This window comes from Fukomys damarensis, unplaced genomic scaffold, assembly GCF_012274545.1.
Source record: "Fukomys damarensis isolate Sample0158 unplaced genomic scaffold, DMR_v1.0_HiC HiC_scaffold_24, whole genome shotgun sequence".
Lineage (NCBI taxonomy): Eukaryota > Metazoa > Chordata > Mammalia > Rodentia > Bathyergidae > Fukomys > Fukomys damarensis.
Genome location: NW_022900936.1, coordinates 25,853,360 through 25,867,159, shown reverse-complemented (window position 1 = coordinate 25,867,159; position 13,800 = coordinate 25,853,360). Strand labels below are relative to the sequence as shown.

The window sequence follows — 13,800 nt, the reverse complement described above, 5'->3', positions numbered from 1 at the left end:
AGTATGCTACAAATTAGTTTCTTCTTTAAAAAACAGAATTCAAACTTACAATGAATAATATAAGTATACTTTCACTCATTTGAATTCTTCTGGACATACTTTCCAACTGTAACAAAAAAAGGATATAGTTATATGAGAGCACAATGCATGTGAATTTCTTCTTTGTTCATGGTGCAAAAGGACAAGAAGTATGAACGGTGCTAATTGCTATGAGCGAAACATGTAAAAAGTGTTCTAGAAATAGAGAATAAGCTTTAAGTAGGTTTTTTGGCTCATATTACATGCAGGTAGTGGTGGATGATGGTTAAAGAAATAGTGCTGGAAGGAAGAGAAGAGATGAGTGTGATATAGGAAGGGTATCTAATTAGGAGGCTGGAACCACCAGTGGGACCAAGGGCTCTGAGTCAAGGCCATGGCAAGGAGGTGGCCTTTATCTGGTGGGCAGCAGAAGGCAATGATACAATTAAATGATTATTAAAAACAAAAACAGAAGCTCCACAGTTGATGGATTGAAGAAAAAATTGTAGAACAGTACAGAGAAGAAATCACAATGAAAATAAGGCAGAGGCAAAAAAAAAAGCTGAAGAAAGACATCTGAAAATAATATGTACAGAGAAGAAATCACAATGAAAATAAGGCAGAGGCAAAAAAAAAAGCTGAAGAAAGACATCTCTGAAAATAATAAAGGCTGATTTGCATATTTAGAAAGCAATCTGTGCAACATAAATAGTACTATTAAATAGGGTATTAATAGCAAATGATGAAAATAATTAAAATAATTACTGTAAGGACTCGTTAAATATTTCAAGAAAAAAAGTAATTCCTTTGAAGGTACTTAACAGAATCAGATACTGTTTAAAATCTGAATTTTGTGCATTTCAGATACCGGTCTGTACTAAGTACAGAGTAAGGGGTGTACTTACCAAGACAATCACATGTACCTTTTCTGAACAGGGTGAGGGAATATTTCCTATGACTGAGAGAGATGTTTAGCTTAAATTATAATATGGTTTCTAGAGCTAAGAGTTTTATCCAACACTAATGAGGAAAAAACTTACTCAACAAACATTTACTGAAAGTCTACTATGTTTAGGACACAAATTTAACAGATTAAAAACACCCAGCCTTCTGTGAGCTCTGAGCTTCTAGATTATCACTCATCATGACACCAAGTCCCCAAATCCAAGCTCACACCATGACATCATCATCCAATAAAGATTATGAGTAAAATTGTTGTCAGTAAATCAAGTCTTAATAACAGCCATCTTGGTATTTCCATCCAGCTGAATGCACAATGCATTCCCAGAACTCTCAGGGAAGACCCAGTACCTACGTAATTCGAAGAGTTGTTAAATACTCTAGAGACTGACTGTCCTGCTAAGACCTCAGGAAGAATTTAACAGAGTATCAGCCAAGGTAAGAGGGTAGGGAGTGAAAAAGAACAGAAGTCACTAGGGCCAAATAAATATCTGCCAGAGAGCAGACTGTACTCTCAGGGATCAGGTTAAGGCAAGTAGAGGGAAAGGTCATAGAAAGGAGAGAAGGAAAAACTTGAAGGGAAGCCAATTACTTCCCCCCAAAAAGGCATCAAATTCATTATGTGAAATCATTAAGAAAAATGATCAAATGTCCAAAACTTCTGGATAAAGAGAATCCTCACAGGAGAAGTTGAAGGTGTACAAGATATAGAAAGGGTGGTGAGCACTTAAAAGCTAGGGTTACTGACAGGGCACAACTAGGAATGACCTTAGGAGTATCCACAAATAAAATGACCTCTCCTTGAGTAAACATCTCTGTTTCATGACTGCCAAGCTAACCTAGTAGTAAGTTCCAGCATATTCTATGTCTAGACATTAATAGAAGAGTGGGTAATATAAGCCTTGAAGATGTTTTAAAAAAACTAATCTACAAACACAAAACCTAGGTCACATTTTAAAAATAAAAAATAGAATATTCTGTTGGCAAGTGGAAAAATGAATTCCTATCAGGCAGCAGTTTTCAAAATGTGGTCTCTATGGCTCATTCAAGAGGCATAGGTCAAGATTATGTTAATAATACTAAAATGTCATGTGTTTTAGTGTCTTTGTTTTCTGAGTGTATAGTGCAGTTGTCTAGAGGCTGCATATGTGTAATACTCTGATGGCTAATTAAATGCAGTCTTGTGTTTTAAATTTGTGTTTAAGTTGTTAATACTGTAAACATTAGATAATATGATTCTCATAAACAAAAATGTTCTTGGTCTGCAGTAATTAATATAAAGAGTACTAATGCTGGTCTACTGAAGTAAAAGTCAAGAAAGCTATCTTCAAGCAGAATATGTATTTTCTAGTTTCAAGAATTTCCACTATTAACTATGCCAGATACAGAAAGTTCTCTGTAGAAATGTCCCAAGACCCAGATGGGGAAAGAAAAGAATATTTTCAAAAATAAGATTAGTAAACTAAGGAATAAAAATACCATTCAACTCTGCAGTTACTAGTATTCTATATTTACCATACAAGAAACAACAAACACAAAACTATTTATAATCAGTTATGCCTTAAGAGCTACAAAGACAACTAAAAAATAAACCAGTCTTTATTGAGTTCAGAATCTTGTCGGAAAAAAAAATAATCAATAACAAAGCGAAATAAAACTTATGAAGAACAACAGACAAAGCAGAGGATTTTTTTTTCCTTTTTCTTTTTTGTTTTTTTGGAAGGGAGCTTTCTCTGGAATGAACCCAGGGCCTTGCACATGATAGGCAACAAGCACTCTACCTCTGAGTTACACTTACAGCCTTGACAGATATGATTTTGAGACAGGATCTCACTAAGTTGCCCATTTGGCCTCAGACTATCAGAATTTTCTTTAAATGGAGGCCCTCTACAGAGGTGGCATATGAGTTGACCCTAGGGACAAAAGCTTTGCCACCTGGAAAAGAAACTTAAGCATTCATTAGTGTATGGAAAGAGCTCCATCTGAAAAAATGAAGCACAGCAACACAATTACTTAAAAATTATAAGTAATCACTTCAAAGATTAAAAACTGCAGTAAGTAGAAACTTTCACAGAATGTGACATAGTAATTTCATACCCACGGAATTTAATGAGGAAATATTTGGACTTTTAGCCTGTACATCTTTTGCTTAATTACCAATCTGTCACAGACAGAAGCTCTTTAGAAGTATATTTAAATTAACTAAGGAAATGAAAACACAAAAATGGATCCTTCACTACAGGTATATTGAGCAATACTAACTTAGGAGACAGTCTTCTATATGGCAGGAAGAGCAGAGAGAGAGAGCTGGTCATATCCAGAAACATGGGTCCAAGCTAGAAGCTATCACAGCTTGAACTTTGAACAGCCTTTTTAAAAGCAAATGCAAAAAGGAAATCAGTGGGGTCTGAAAATTACTGGCATGTCTCTAATACAGAAAAGGAAATCTTAGTTATCTAAATAAAATGCATAATAAGCTCTACTTTTAGAAACATCAATTTCAGATGTGCAAACTGCAGACTGACATGGATGAAAGGCAAATGTGCAGAAAATCAAGGAGAATATCAGGTTTACTGTAGTTGATTCAAGTAAAAAAGACCACGGTCTGTGTAAGAAAAGAATAGAAAATGACAGTTTGATCAAGAAAAATTTTAATTATCTGAATTACTTCATTTGAAACATAAGAGAAAAAAATCTGAGTTGATATGGAGGCTTACTATCATCGGGATTTTTCCTCCCGAAATAATATTAGTTATATTTAAATTAAAGTATTAAGTAAAAGTCTTAAGGAATTCTTCAAAGGTACCAAATTTAAAAGAAATGTTAACTTATTTGAATGCTCTCCATTATAATAGTAAGTTAGGATTGACAGGAAGGGCTGTTATTTTTCTATGCTCATTATGCTATGGAATCTTATGCTCATTATGGAATCACTGAGTGGCCGTTGATCAGAAGTAACACATGTACACTGGAATTTTAGGAAGTTCTAGTGGCTCTGAGACTGGAGCAAAGACATTAATAAAGGGGAAACGGTAAGGCTCTGAAATAAGATGGTTGGCTGTGATACAGGGAAAAACTAGTGGGTGGAAGCAATGTTTGAAATTATCTGCACTTCATTTGAGCCAAGCATCCAGATTTCCTTACCAGGGCTAAAGCCAAAGGAACACGAATCACACCACCAAGTTGGTTATGACAATTAATTTCAACTAAGATGATATGATTATGAATTGATCTTGGTTTCACCAGTACCATGTTGCACTGGAATACATTATCCAAAGTGTTAGTAAACACAAACCGTTACACTAGTTCCTGATCACTCTTTTGTGATTTTGCTTTTCCATAATTACCACCACTCAAGTTTGGTCAGTACAATACAATAAATCATTGAGAGAGACAAAACTTTAATTATAGCATACTGTCATAACTGACTTATTCTGTTTTAGTTATTATTGATCTCGTATTACGCTAAATTTATAAATTAAACTTTATTGTGTATATAGGGAAAAGTACAGTACCATATGCATAGGATTCTATACTATGCATGATTTCAGGCATCCACTAGGTGTCTCGATATATGTCCCCATGGTTATATGGTAAGAGGATAAAGAGGACCCCTGTCCTTTGAAGAAGGTTTTATAAAGTTTGGGGAAGAAATTTCCATGTATTTACTTAGGTAACTTGGCCAATATCTGGCAATAAAACCCGGCAGAATCAGCTGAATCACAGACTATTTTGATATCTTTATATAAATGCCTCAATGTTTGATATAGTTTTACTACTAAAGACATTTGTTTAACTATCCACCAAAATCATTTACCCAAATGAGGGGAGAAAAACCACAATAAAGAACATTTTTCACTGAAAAATCATGACATGTAACATTAAAAATTTCTTTTGGTGGGAAAATTAATATGTTCAATTATTTACATTAAATTGATTAGGGGTCAATTATCTAATTTTACTCAAGATATTCACTACTTTTATGTCATCAATTTATATCAAAATTAGCTAATTCTACATACTGAGTAGAGTACGGGAAATATGTGGAGTCCTATAAAAAATAAAGTGTAAAATTCAGTTTTTTAGATATGATATAGAATGACTATTTCTTTTGTATTGAGAGCTAATAAATGAGGAAGGGAAATCTAATCTAAGACACAAAAACCTTTAAAAAACACCTCAAGTTTTAAATGGTTCACAATATTCAATAATGAAATTCTTTTTTTAATCTCTGACATCACATTCAATAGGACACTACTATTCTTAAAAATATAATATGAGTGTTTTTGGAGTGTGGTTATATAACAAACTACAGTAAAACCTCATAAAATATATTAATTCAAAGTTTTCAACTTATTAAACATTGGTATGCCAGATTTTCCTTTGGGAATATAATCCCCTGATTATTGGAAACTTTATTGAAATGGTGCCTCATTCAAAATGAAGAACGGCTTAACAGAATACATTATAGAAAGTATACTTGACATATTCACCTTTAAAATCTTGAACTTTAAAAATATGAAAATAATATACAAAGATCACAAGTAAAAATTTGTTTTTACATGTTTTTGAAGCTATACGCTATTCTAAATCTTTTTTGTCTAGAATGAAGATCTTTATTTGATCATTTTCTAAGACTTCATACCTGATGGCTGTCCCTCCTTTATTTACCCAACTAATAATTGATTGTTGCCTATCATTCTGGTAAATGTTTGGTAAAACAACAGTGTTAAAAAAGTAAGAGCAACAAATTAATTATATCATAGAGGCTGCAGAAACACAATGGTACCCAGTTAATGAACTTCATTTGTTTCATGATTTTGGAAGCAATGGCCACATCTGTGTTTGTAGTCCTGTTTGTCACCTGATGCAAAGCTTGCAAATAAAAAAATGTTGCCAAATGCTTCTCTTTGCAAACAAAATTCTACCACTGTACAGTTATAAAGTTTATGTTAATAAAATTAAAAGTTGAGAAAAAGTTTCAATTATCAACTTTGTTTCATCAAATAAGCAGATTTCAGACTACCAGCCAGTCATTAAAACATAATTATACCTGAATGAAAGAATTTTAGTATTTATAAGTAGAAGCCTCATTGATTTAAATTCCACTTTAGAATTAAAAAAAATACATGAAAATGTGAAAAAATGACTAGGAACCAAATAAGTATATACAGTCTTTAAAAATATGTTTTAAAGATTTTCTTGGTGAAATTACAAAAGAAGGTAAGAATTAAGGAAAGTGATTAAAATAATTTCATCACTAAGTCTTCTGAATATCACCATAACAGTGAAGAAAAAGGGGGTCATTCTTACCACTAGACAACCACATTTGAACTGCACAGAAAAAAATTGGCTCAAATTCACCACTTCCTTTTTAAAATATCATGGCCAATTAAAACAATACATTTTAGGATGCTGGATCTGCCATCTCTGTTCACAGTAATTTTCCGTTAGCTTTTCACACTTTACATGGATTGCTTCTGACCAGAAATAAATAGCACAAAGTCCAAAAGCTTAAGGCATTACAAATTCATTATGGTCGTAGCTATACTAGAAAACTGGAGTGTTAATCCAAGCAGAATTAACAATTCTCTCAACTCTACTGTTTACTGCTTACCTAGCTGTGTTATTTAAACCACTGTATCATTTCACAGAAATATCTTGTAAGAGGTAACCATTTTACGTAATTTCAAAAGTAATCATTGACTTATATTATATATATTAAGCACACAATAATAAAACGTGTATTTTCCTCAAAACACTAATTGACTTTTTATCTGAATTCAGGTAGCTATTTCAGGTTTTATATTAATTATCCATTTTCTGCAGGTTTTGGTAAAAAAAAAAAACAAACAAAAAACCCTGTGTATCATTAACATAAATACTATTTCTTCTTCCAAGTCTCCCAATCCCTCTCCAGAAATAATCTGCTCATTATATTCTCAAGAATGTTCTTGTCATTTTTGTAGCATTTAAGCACTTTACTGTATGATTACATTTACTTATTTGCATTTATTCTTTCCTTCTAAGTTCTTAAAGGTAACATTTTATCTCATTCTTTTTTTAAAACCGCACTGCCTAATGGCCTAACACACAGATGAAGCACAAAATACACATTTATTGATGGTAAGCTAATTTACAACCGAGGAAGAATTGTCTGAAATCTATTAAAATGACAATGATTAAGTCCAAAGAACTCAGGAAAAATATTCTCACCATCTGCCCGAGGTTTGAATCTCTCTGCTTTCTGACAAAGGAAATTGAGAAGGCTACTGACAAGCAGCTCTGATGTCATCTGGAGTCTTCAGACTCACTGATTCCTTCAGTCAACTGTGCATCTTCAAGAAGAGAAAAGAAAAAAAAAGTTTAGCAACTATTCCAATCCAGATTCAGGAATATCTTTTGCAGTGTTAAGTAAACCCAGTACCTTTGATTGTTATAGTTAAATGCAGGAATCATTTGACAGGGAAGTTGAAATTCCTTACTACTAGAAGTTTTTAAAATTAAAACAAATGATACTTGTTTTTCATATCCTTTTTATTAGTGCATGTTTGCAATACATAATAATTTCACTCATCTTGGGTAACTGGTATACACACTTCACATCTTAATTATTTTTACTTCTCTTTCGCTTCTCTTTCCACCCTGCCCCCCATCTCCAGATCCCAGGAAGTCTAAGCAAAAGATCCTTGTTTTCTACATACTGACACAAGCAGGTGGTTCTACAAAATAAACAAAAAAGTTTATAGTTGATAAGATGTGCTTATGAACCTTTGCACTTTCAAATTTCTGAGTGTTTTGTCAAATTAATTGAATTATGATTCATCCAAAAAGTCTAAATTCTCCTAAATATATATTTCCATAAACAGGGAAAAAAAATCGAAAATACAACAACAGCTATAATTTCTCTCATTTGGGGCAGTTGTAGTTTGAAAATGCCAACATATAACCTTTCCAAAACAAAATTTGGTAATAAATATCAATTGCCTCAAAATGCCTCATATCCACACAAAGACTTGAACAATGATGTCCAAACCAGATTTTTTCTAGTAGTCAAAAACTGGAAACAACTCAAATGCCTATCAATATGTGAATACATTATGATATATCTATATAATATAATTATAGTACTCTGTAACAATAAAATATTGCTATAATAGCAATAAAAACATGGATGGATGAACCTCAAAATAATTATCCTGAGTGAAATAAAAACAAGAAAAAAGAAATGCCTTGTGATTCTATTTGGCTAAAATTCTAGAAAATTCAAATTATTCTACTGTGAAAAAAATAGGTAAGTGGGGTTGCCTAAGAAGATGAAACAGAAGGAAAGAATTACAAATGGATGATATTTTAAATTGTGGTGATGGTTTCATGGGTGTTCACTTACATCAAAATTTATCAAACTGTACACCATAAATATCAACAGTTTTTTATACATCAATCACATCCAATAAAGCTGTGCAAAAGAAATCAAATTCCTTAAAATGTTTTATGTCCCTTGATATAATTCTAAACCTAGGATTTATCCTAATGGAGGAAAAAAAAAAGGAAGCTATTACAAGTATTTAGCCATAAGGATATTCATTATGTACATTATTTCTAATAGCAAAAAAAAAAAAACCAAAAAACAAAAAGCCCAAAAACATTCATTAAATGCCAAAATAAGAAATTAAACTAGTTTTAAAAATCAATTATGAAATATATTTATGTGGCCATTAAAGTATTATATAAAAAACTAAGTCATATGGCAGGATATATATTAAATGCAAAACAGCAATCTAATGTTCAACATAATTGAATTTTTGTTTAAAATTATATAAAAATAAATACATAATTAATCTCTGCATAAAAGTAAAATTTTTGTCACATTCTCACTTAATTTTCACATTTGTGAAATGAATACACAAGGGATTATCCCATTTCACAGAAGAGAAAACAGACATTGACCAGTGCCTCTAATTGAGGCTCAACTATACATTCTAACGGGATTTTCAGAGGAGTAGGAACCAATTACCTTCCTTGACTATTTAAAAATGATTCATACATGAACATAAATATAACCAGTTTTGTAATTATGTTAGTATTTCTATTACAATGTGACAAAAATCTTAGGATTCCTAAATCTCCCACCCCCAAGCTTGGAAGCTATACCCAAGGTAAGTCCATCTCCCCTTTTATCAACATTAACTACCAAACCACCGGAATTGTACAATTTTCTTTTCTTTTTGTACAATAGTACCTTCTCTTCTAAAGGTAGATCAAGAAAGTAATCGTGACTATATTTAAGAATTCTACAGTGACATGCAAACTGATGTCAAAGGATTTAACTTGATAGGACTTTAACATACTACTTTTTGGGCCAAGTCTCTTTCATGAAAGGTACCCAGAAATGAAATAACCCCTAAGCAAGTATATTCTATGAAGAAAACTACCAACTCTTGTCAAGAGTAAAAGTAAACATCCTTAGAGGAATTACAGAGCTGGTCAGTGTCTGCTGATTCCCTGAAGCCTAAGAAACCTTCAAACCTCCTCTCACTATTCTCTCAGGCCTAGGAGTCCTTGTAGGTAACAAAGCTATCTTGCACTGAGCCATTATCATGTGTTAAACACAATGCTAAAACTTTACATACTTGACCTTTGGAAGAATCCTTTGAGGTGACTACATTTATCCCAATGTTATAGTCAAGGAAATTGAGTTTAGTTACCCCAAATCATAAAGCTAATAAAGAGGCTGATCTTGAACTCAAACCTGGCAATGGTTCACTTAAAAAAACAAAACAAAACTCACTCAGAGTCTTGGCAGTTACCTAAAACAAAAAAACTCACTTTTCTCTGGTACTATCTATCTACAACAACCTCAATTTACATAGTTTCAGGTGTCTACCTTTCCCATGTAAGGAGTTAAAAGTATTTCAAGCCCACAATTTGTGTCTGATATTTTGCTACATTCTAAAATTATGTAATGGTTGATCTCCACTAAAGAATTATGCTCACTTTGAGATAACAAAAACTGACAAAAGATAATGTAGACTAAACTACATCATAGGATACTTACAAGATTTTTTATATTAATAAATGGACAAATCAGTTTTATATACAAGTCAGTGAGACTAAATCAGATGTATCTTGAATCATGACAATAAAATGTTTAACCAAGACCTGTCATGTAAAGGTACAAGATCCCAGTAATGAATGTAACTGTACTGTATACCTAGAATGTACCAATTAACTCAATAAAAAGGAAAAAAATAAAATAAAATGTTTAAATAAGCTTATTGTAATTATATTGCAAAATATATGGTGTCAATACATATGTTTTAGAAGGATATTAAATGACAAAGTAAAAAATTGAAATGTTATGAAAACAAGATAATATCCATTTATCATGCATTATAAACAAAGTGGAAAAGTAGGCATTATGTGCTGAAATTAAAACATGAACAAGATAATCACAGTCCCCATGAGATTCAGACAAAACAACACAGATAGAAAATAAATAAAATGAACGAGGCAAAAAACAAAGCAAGTAGACAGGAAGCTATTTTACACCAAATGGTAAGGAAATGAAATTTATATCTAAGTAATCTGAAGACCTAGTATCAAAAATAAGAGCATTTCCAATAGCAAGAATAGCATACGCTACAGCCACAAAGCCAAGAGGACTTGTGTGCTCCAAGAACTGAATGACTAGAGTGGGCAGTAAGAGCCAGGAAGGAGTAGAGTAAGGGGCATAAAATATAAACTAAAATTTATTTTCTTATAACACATGTTACTAAACATATACACAATAATGAAAGGGAAAAGGCCACAATATTAACAGTGATAAATCTAGATTATGAAAAAGAATTTACAGTTTTCTGTCTTAATATAACCTACATTCTCCAAAAGAAGATGTATGAATATTATTGTGATGAAAAAAATAATCTGGGTAGAACTTCCCTTCCAGTACTGAAGTGGAGAGAGCACACATACACACTTGGCACTCAAACCCTAGTGAACGTAACTTAGGCTTTCACTATGCGTTATATTAGATGGAGGTTTTCTTTCCTTTTTATTTCTACTTTCAGAGTTTTTCATGTAAGCACAAGTGTGCTGGATTTTGCGAGATTTTTTTTCACATGTATTGAGATAATGTGGTTTTTGCTCTTTATTCTACTAATGAATATTATATTAATTGCTTCAATGTTAAACTAACCTTTTCTTCTGGAACAACTACCCACAATTAAAGCCATACTAATAAATGAAAAACTAAATGCTTTCCCCCTTAAAATAATGAGGAAGGCAATGATGTCTGATATCGAACAGGACAATAAAGCTAGAGATATGAAGACAAACAGATCAGGAAAAAAACTGTGCTTGCCTGCAAATAACATGGCCTTGTGTTTTTATTATCACAAGGAATCTATTAAAAAACTATCAAAATTTACAAAGGTATAAAACAAAATCAAAGAAAAATCAACTGCATTTCATTTTTATGCTAGCACAAAAATGGATTCCAAAAATAGATTCTAATCATTTAGAATAGCATCAAAAAGAAAATATGTAGAATAAAGTTTTAGAAGTATAAAACTTACAAATTTAAAACTGTAAAACACTACTGTATGAAATTAAAGAAAATCAAAACAAATATACAGTCCTCTTGTATTCAAACAGATTCAACTTATTTTAAGATTCAATAACCTTAATTTGTCAATTCTCCCCCAAATAGATCTATCAAAAACCCTTCATGTTTATCTTTAGAATTGGCCCTAACATATATACAGAAATATAAAGGACCAACAATATAAAAAAATAATTTTAAGAAAGATTTAAGTTGTAGGACTTAAACTCCCTAATATCAAAACTTAGCTAGAAAGTAGCTGCATAGTGCTGGCATAAAGATAGAAATATAGATAATGGAACAGAATGGAAGGCCCAGGATGAATTCTTACTTTGAGGGTCATGATTTTCGACAAATATGCCACATCAACTCAATGGAGAAAGAATAATCTTTCTAATACGTGGGGCTGAAACCACTGGACATCTGCAAGCAAAACTATAAACCTTTCTTTCACAGTATATAAAAATATTCCTACCTTGCAAGCACAAGGTCCTATGTTCAATCACCAGTACAAAAAACAAAACAAAACAAAACACAATACAAAAAATAATAATTCAAGTTGGATCCCAGCCTGAATTTCAAGAATTTAAATAATAAAACTTGAAGAAGGAATAAAGGCAAAATCTTGTGAACTTAAGTTGGGTAAAGATTTCTTAATATAAGAACAGAAACTGTTCAGTTTTTAAAATGAAAGATTTAACACGAAAATCTTCAAATGATATCAGTTAGGTAAAAAACAGGTCCCAGAATGGAAGAAAATACATTCAACTAACAATACATAATTAAGAAATGGTATGAAGCATTATTAAAATCCATATAGCTCAAGAATAAAAGGATAAACTAATTTTTAAATGCACTAAAGACTGAAAGATACTTCACCAAAAGTGATATACAAATGTTAAGTCAACCCATTAAAAATACCCATCATTATCTATTCAAACACAAAAAATCATGAGATCCTGCTACAATACAAACCCATTAGAATGGACTTAATTTTTAAAAAATACTGCAAAAAAAAAAATGAAAGTTCGTGAAGTCAGGGGAAAAGAATGAGATCTTCTTATGTTGCTAGTTAAGAATGTAAAACAGTACAGTCATTTTGGAAAATAGCTCTGCAGTTCCTACAAATTTACACATACATGCAGCTCACAAAATCCCAACAGTTGCACACAAGGATAATTAACAGAAATAAACTATGTTCAGTTTGTATGCAAATGATAGCTTCACCAATCATAACAGCAAAGATTATAAACAAATCAAATGCCCATCAACTGGTGAAAAGATAAGCATAAAGTGTTAACAACAACAAAAGGAATAACTAATAATTCACGGGAATGGCTGATCTCTTAATACTCAATATTGAAACTTAATACTTAGTAACACAAGCTAGACACAAGTACCTAAACTGTACAATTTTATTTGTATATGAAATCCCTAGCAAAGCTGAACTGTAGGTAGAGAAAGTAGATAATCTTCATGGGCAAGAAAAGAAAATAGAAATTGACAATAATAAGCACGAAGGAATCTCACTGGGGTGATCAAAATGTTCTAAAACTGTAGTGTGGTAATGTTTGCATATCTGAATAAAGTGATTCAAAATCATCAAAACGAACATTTAATGTGGGTAAATTGCATGCTATGTGAATTATAACCCAAGATGCAAAAAAACTGAAAAAGATATACTTCATACAGAGTTGCAAATTGCTTTAAAATGAATCTGATGCAAAACAATAAGATAAACCTAATGTATTACAATTACTCTTTGGAGAATGCAAAAATAGACGGCTTACCTTTCATACACTGATGGTGGTAATAATATATGTTACAGCTGCTATGGAAAACAGTTAAATAGTTCTTTTAAAAAATTACATACTCCACCACTAGGTACATGCAGATCAGAAATGAAAAGATTCTGTCCACAAAAAACTGGCAAAGAAACAGACCCGAAGATCGGTGGAATAGGTTAGAAGATGCAGAAAACAACTCCAGGCATACTCAGCTACCTCATCTTTGACAAAGGAGCCAAACACCCTCACTGGAGCAAAGATAGCCTCTTTAATAAATGGTGTTGGAGAAAATGGATTTCAACTTGCCAAAGATTAAAACTAGACCTCTATCTTTCACCAAGCATTAAACTAAAATCCAAGTGAATTAAAGATCTAAATATTAAAACAAAAACACTACACTTGCTGAAAGATAAGTTAGGTAGAATTATTGAA

General features: G+C 32.0%; 1 long non-coding RNA gene across 1 annotated transcript in view; it reads right to left on the bottom strand.

The window, feature by feature from the left end:
- Window positions 1–7,200: 7,200 nt before the first annotated feature.
- Window positions 7,201–13,800, bottom strand: part of LOC104877257 — a 38,063-nt gene continuing 31,463 nt past the window's right edge. Inside the window, exon 3 of the long non-coding RNA XR_784550.2 lies at window positions 7,201–7,316. This is a non-coding gene — a long non-coding RNA (uncharacterized LOC104877257). The remainder of the gene's footprint in view (window positions 7,317–13,800) is intronic.